Raw genomic sequence first — 6,475 nt, 5'->3', positions numbered from 1 at the left:
ATTAGAAATAATGGCAGATGGGCTATATGCTGTTTTCCACAGATTTGAGGATTTCCTAAAAACAAGGTTGACGCACAAGCAGTGACTGTTGGATGGCCATCCAACGGCCGTCGTGCTTCTTCAATCTCTGCTCTTCCTGCTCCAGCCGCTCAAACAAGCGCCGGCGGGGCTGCCTTCTCCCTCCTCCCCGCGGCTGGCTCTGCTGCCGCGCAGGCCTCACCGCCCCACCGTACTCCCATCATTGGCCTAGCCATCCCTCTACTCACCCACACCTGCTGTTATTCTCCGGTGACGGCAGACGAACCATTAAACCCTCGTACAGTCGTACTCCCCTCCGCGTGGGAAACAACTGTCGAGTCTTCCCTGCCTCCGTGTCGTTCCCTTCCTAGGCCTCGCCGTCGTCCACCGCCCTGGTGCTCTCGGCGCGGCCTGGTCAACGTGGTCAACGACCGACATGCATCTGAAGTGGACTGTACGTGGAGAGGCCGACAGCTGGGTCCACGGCCGCACGCAAGGAAATGCCTCCTTATTATGCGCAAAATAATGATTCCTCCACCTGACATCAGGGACCCACCGAAAGGGCCTCTGTATTTCATGAAAAAAACGTTACCGCCACTGACAGCTTGGACCCACCAGCTATATCTTCGCACGCAAGGAAGTGCCTCCTTATTACGCACAAAAAAATGAATACTCCCCCTGTTAGCTGGGACCCAGTATAGTGGTAGGCTGACTTGTGGGCCTACTAAGTTGACGGGGACGGAGGGCTTTGTCAACTTAGTCAATATGCATGATTCTAGCTCCAGTGACCGTACGATGTCCATCCAACGGCCGTAGTGCTTCTTCAACCTCTGGTCTTCTTGCTCCAGCCGCCCAAACCAGCGCCGGTCGTGCCTCGTGCTCCTGCCTCCCGTGGCCGGCTGCGATGTGGCGGAGGCCTTACCGCCCCCTACTACTCCCACCGCTGGCCAGGCCATCCCTCTACTCACCCACACCCCCTGTTATTCTGCGGCGACGGCAGCCTCACACCGCAACGAACCCTCGTACTCCTCTACGCGTGGGCATCCACTACCGCGTCTTCCCCGGCTCCGCGACGTCCCCTTCCTAGGCCTCGCCGTCGTCCACCGCCCCGGTGCTCTCGGCGCGGCGTGGTCAACATGGTCAAGGAACGGCTTCCATCGGACGTGGACTGTACGTGGAGAGGCTGACAGCTGGGTCCACGGCCGCAGCAAGGAAGTGCCTCCTTATTACGTGCAAAATAATTATTCCTCCATCTGACAGCGGGGACCCACCGGACGGGCCACCGTATTTTGCGAAAAAACGTTTGCCCCTGACTGCTGGGACCCACCAGCTACATCTTCGCATGCAAGGAAGTGCGTCCGGGCAAAAAAACGATTCGCCCCCCTGACTGCTGGGACCCACCAGCTACATCTTCGCAGGCAAGGAAGTGCCTGACAGTCGGGACCCACCTGGTCGAAGCGTACGTAGCGTTGTCATTCTGGTCGCGAACATGTACGTACATATATACTAGTGGATGTAGAGGCGCGCACGTGTCGTAGTAGAGGCGCGTACGTGTCGTAGTAGAGGCGCGCACGTAGCATGTACACGTACGTACAACGGCCAGGGTGCAAGAAAGAAAATACGGCCACATATGTGTACATACGGGCGGGGTCTCGAACGCCTACTCGCGCATACGTACGGCCAGGGCTCGTATACATGGCTGGGTCGGAACGGAGAAACAACGTCGTCGTCGTGTTCATGGGGAGGCAACGGAATGCGTCGTGTTCATGGGGAGGCAACATAATGCGTCATGTTCATCGGGAGGCAACGGAACGCGTGGGAGCCAACCGGCTGGGTCAGAACGGAATGCGTGGCCGTGTTCATCGGGAGGGCTTGGACGGAACAGGCGATGGAAATGAGGCCTGGCGTACCGCACAATGGAGGAAATGGACCTCCTACGTTCGGAACGGGGTCCTGTTGATCGGGAGGGGTCTGGCGTACCGCAAAACGGAGGAAACGGACCTCCTACGGTCGAAACGAGGGTCCTGTTGACCGGGAGGGGTGTGGCGTACCACAAAACGGACGAAACGGACCTCCTACGGTCGAAACGGGGGTCCTGTTGATCGGGAGGGGTGTGGCGTACCGCAAAACGGGCGAAACGGGCCTCCTACGGTCGAAACGGGGGTCCTGTTCATCGGGAGGGGTGTGGCGTACCGCAAAACGGGACTCCACGGGATACTGTTCATCTCCACCTCGACCTCCTCTAGCCTCCATGGCCTACCGTCGACCTCCTCCAGCCTCCACGGGCTCCTGTTCATCCAGCCTCCACCGCGCGCTACTCCACCGGCTACTGTTCAACCACCCCTCCACGGGAACCCCTCCACCGTCTACTGTTCATCCAGCCCTCCACACCACGGGGTCCTGTTCAACCACCCCTCCACGGGCACCCCTCCACCGTCTACTGTTCATCCAGCCCTCCACCACACCACGAGGTCCTGTTCATCCAGAGGCAACGCCATCGCTCACTGTTCATCCAAACCCCCCCCCCCCCCCCCCGCAACGCTCACTGTTCATCCCAGAGGCAGCATCGATCGGCTTCAGTTAGCAGCAGTAGCGAAGAAAAAGAATCGCTCGATCGGGTTCAGTTAACAGCCATCGATCGATCGCTCGGGTTCAGTAACGCGTAGCCTGCAGTGCAATCGCTCGGGTTCAGTTAGAGCCCAACGCCTCGCTCGGGTTCAGTTAGAGCCAACACTTCGCACACACGCGCGTACGTGTACGAGAGAAATGCGCATCGCTCGGCCCCCGACCTCCCACCGTAACCGGGAACTCCCCAAAATTTTCCTCGCCCTCGCTTCTACCACGGTTTTTTCCGTCATGGACGGCCCAAAGAATGTCATGCAGCTGCGTCTCCGGCCCGCCCAGGACGAAAAGCCCATTTTTTGTCATGATTTTTTGTCATAGAAGTAGGAGTCTACCACATCTATGATGGTACCGAGTTTTGTCACAATTATCGTCATAGAAGTGTCATATGTATGACAGAAAAAAATTTCGTTCGGCCCAAAAATGTCACGGATGTGTCTTTTTTTGTAGTGCAAGCCAGGTTCCTCAGCTGCTATGCCCTCACAGCCAAGCTCTTCTATGCCCTCACTGCCTGTTCCTCAAGCTACTTCCTCAAAGGGAGCTCCAGTCCCCACTGCAAAATCCTCAGCAATTGCTGCAAAGTCCTCGGCACCTGCGCATCTTGCCTCTTGCCAAAGGACCACTGGAATATCTATTGCTTCAGGAGCTTCTGCAAGTTCTTCAGCCCCTCCACAGTCCTCAACCGGTCCAACCTTGCTAAAGAAAAAGGCTACTGCTGGACGAGGCACAAGGCCAAGTCCTCACAAAAAGCAGGTTGCTTTTCAAGTACCGTCTAGTGAAGACGAAGCTGATGATAAAGAACTGGCTGAAATCATCAGAGATAGACAACAAAGGGCCGCTAGAGCCAAAGGCAGTGAAGTGCCACTTCTGCTGGATCCAAAGTTGATCCTAGGATTCATTGATTTATGGCACAAGGATCCCAACACCCCTCTGCCTGATTTCAACCTCACTCCTGGCCAAAGTCATATGTTGACGGCCTTTATTGGCGAAGAAAAATGGAAATTCGAGAAGGACAGGCAAGTGAAGAAAGCTCAATACAAGAAGGAGCGTTTTCTGAAGAAAAATGTTGTGAAAATGTCTCCTGAAGAACTTGTGACCATGCAGAATGAGATCAAAGCACTCAATGATGAATTCGACGCATATCATGCAGATTTGCTAGGAGCCAAAGTCAGATTCGTCAAACTGGCGAAGGGTTTACACCAAATATTGCAGCTTCATCGCAACATGAAATTCCTCAGGCTGAGGCATCTGCTCAGCCTACTGAAGAACATGCAAGCACAGCTGATGAAAATCAGACTGTTGAAGAAAATTAAAGCACCAGGGCTGCTGAAGAAATTCCAGCCACTGAAGAAACTGCCAGGGCAACCTCCAATGTTGCACCTGAAGAACAAGCCAGGTCAGTTGAAGCATCTACTACTGCGCCCGAGGAAACTGAACATGCCAGGGCAACTGTGGCAACTATATCAGTTGCCCCTGAAGAAACTGAACCTATTTCATCTGCTCCTCCTGCAAAGTCATCACAGATGAAAAGCATCAACCTTCATTCTGCATCAGAAGCGAAGAAGACCAAAGCTGCAGAGAAGGCAGCTGTGAAGAAAAGGAAAGCATCTACAACCTTAGAATCTTCAGCTCCTAAGAAAGTGAAGAATTTGACGAGCTCATTCGAGAACCCAATTGATGTTGTTCCGATATCAAGCATGCCATCAAAGGAGATTGTTCCCTTTGGTGAGGAATATGTCATTCCAGATGACAGTGATGAGGAAAATCCTTCTGCTGCTTCTTCAGAGCAGTTGGATGAAGAAATTGAAGTGGATAATATCCCTTCTACTCCGCTGGTATCATCGCCCATGCCTCAGTTCACAACTAAAGAGGCGGTCCTTGAAGAAATTGACGAAGAAGATGAAGATGTGGATATTGGGTCAACAACTCCTATTCTGAATGATCACTATTGGGAAAGTCATCATCCCAATTCACCTCTGACAACCCCTCTGCATCAACTTCCTCAATCCCCAGTCCAAACTGAAGAAATACATACGGGCTCTGAAGGACGTCAAGCTTCACTTCTTTCTATTCCAGAAGAAGTTCCAGCCGCTAGTGCTGAAGAAATGGAGGCCAAGGCTGCTGCTGATGAAACAGCTCCTGAAATTCCTCAGCCTGTGGCTCCAGAGGTTGTGCGTCAAGAGGCTGTTGTAAGGGCATATTTATCCCTAAGGTGTTTTGGTGATTGATGACAATGCTTTTGCGGACTAATCGTGTGCGTTGAGTGTTTTTCAGAGATTCATTCTTTTGGGCTCGAGACGATATCCTCCCCTCGGAACTTAAAGCGAAGACGGTGTAGTCCTTTCGGATTAGTTTGGTGGACTAGTTTCATAGGGATCACCGTACTATCAAGAGGGGGTCCGCTTTGGAAAGGCTAGGGCGGAATCATCACGTCACTTCCTTTGCCCCTCCCTTCGAGCCTCTACGTTTCGTTGATGGGCTTGGATTCTCCTTTCTTTGTGCCCTCTCTGGTCCCAGCGGGAGTACCGCGGGCCAGAGCGGTAGTACCGCTTGGGTGGTACAAGCGGTAGTACCGCTCCGGAGCGGTAGTACCGCCCAGAGCAGTAGTACCGCTAGTAGCTCCGTGTGTGTGCTATCTCTGGTCCCAGCGGTAGTACCGCGGGACGGAGCGGTAGTACCGCTTGGGTGCCACAAGCGGTAGTACCGCTCTGGGCGCGGTAGTACCGCTCCAGAGCATGAGTACCGCTGGTGGCCCCAAGCCGTAGTACCGCTCTGGTCTCGTGCTAGTACCGCCTCGATTCGAGGGCTCATTTTTCGTGTCGGGTTTTACGGTACTGGCCGCGGCTGTGGGGGGCCGTAGTACCGCTCCTGTGCGGTAGTACCGTCCTCCCTCCGCGGTAGTACCGCTGTGGACCAAGCGGTAGTACCGCGCTTTTGGGCGGTAGTACCGCTTAGTGTTGCAAGCGGTAGTACCGCTGGCACAGCGGTACTACCGCTCTCTTCGGGGCAGAGGGGGGGTAACGGTTGGTTTGTTCCCCCCACTATATAAAGGGGTCTTCTTCCCCAAAGTTGACTTACCTCTTCCCCCAAAAGCTCCATTGTTGCTCCAAGCTCCATTTTCGCCCGATCTCTCTCCCTAGCCAATCAAACTTGTTGATTTGCTCGGGATTGGTTGAGAAGGCCACGATCTACACTTCCACCAAGAGAAATTTGATTCCCCCACTTATCCCTAGCGGATCTTGTTACTCTTGGGTGTTTGAGCACCCTAGACGGTTGAGGTCACCGCGAAGCCATAGTCCATTGTGGTGAAGCTTTGTGGTGTCGTTGGGAGCCTCCAATTAAGTTGTGGAGATTGCCCCAACCTTGTTTGTAAAGGTCCGGTCGCCGCCTTCAAGGGCACCAATAGTGGAATCACGGCATCTCGCATTGTGTGAGGGCGTGAGGAGAATACGGTGGCCCTAGTGGCTTCTTGGGGAGCATTGTGCCTCCACACCGCTCCAACGGAGACGTACTTGCCTTCAAAAGGAAGGAACTTCGGTAACACATCCTCGTCTCCACCGGCTCCACTCTTGGTTATCTTGTTCCTTTACTTTCGCTAGTTTACTTGTGTTGTTTCTCTTACTTACTTGCGTGCTTGTTGTCGTTGCATCATATAGGTTGCTCACTTAGTTGCATATCTAGACAACCTATTTTGATGCAAAGTTTAATTTGGTAAAGAAAAGCTAAAAATTGTCAGTTGCCTATTCACCCCCCCCCTCTAGTCAACTATATCGATCCTTTCAATTGGTATCAGAGCCTCGTCTCTTTATTAAGGACTTTACCGTCCAAAGAGTAT

The sequence above is a fragment of the Aegilops tauschii genome, chromosome 2, assembly GCF_002575655.3.
Source record: "Aegilops tauschii subsp. strangulata cultivar AL8/78 chromosome 2, Aet v6.0, whole genome shotgun sequence".
Classification (NCBI taxonomy): domain Eukaryota; kingdom Viridiplantae; phylum Streptophyta; class Magnoliopsida; order Poales; family Poaceae; genus Aegilops; species Aegilops tauschii.
The sequence above is the reverse complement of the archived record's forward strand: the minus strand, read 5'-3'. Positions refer to the sequence as shown.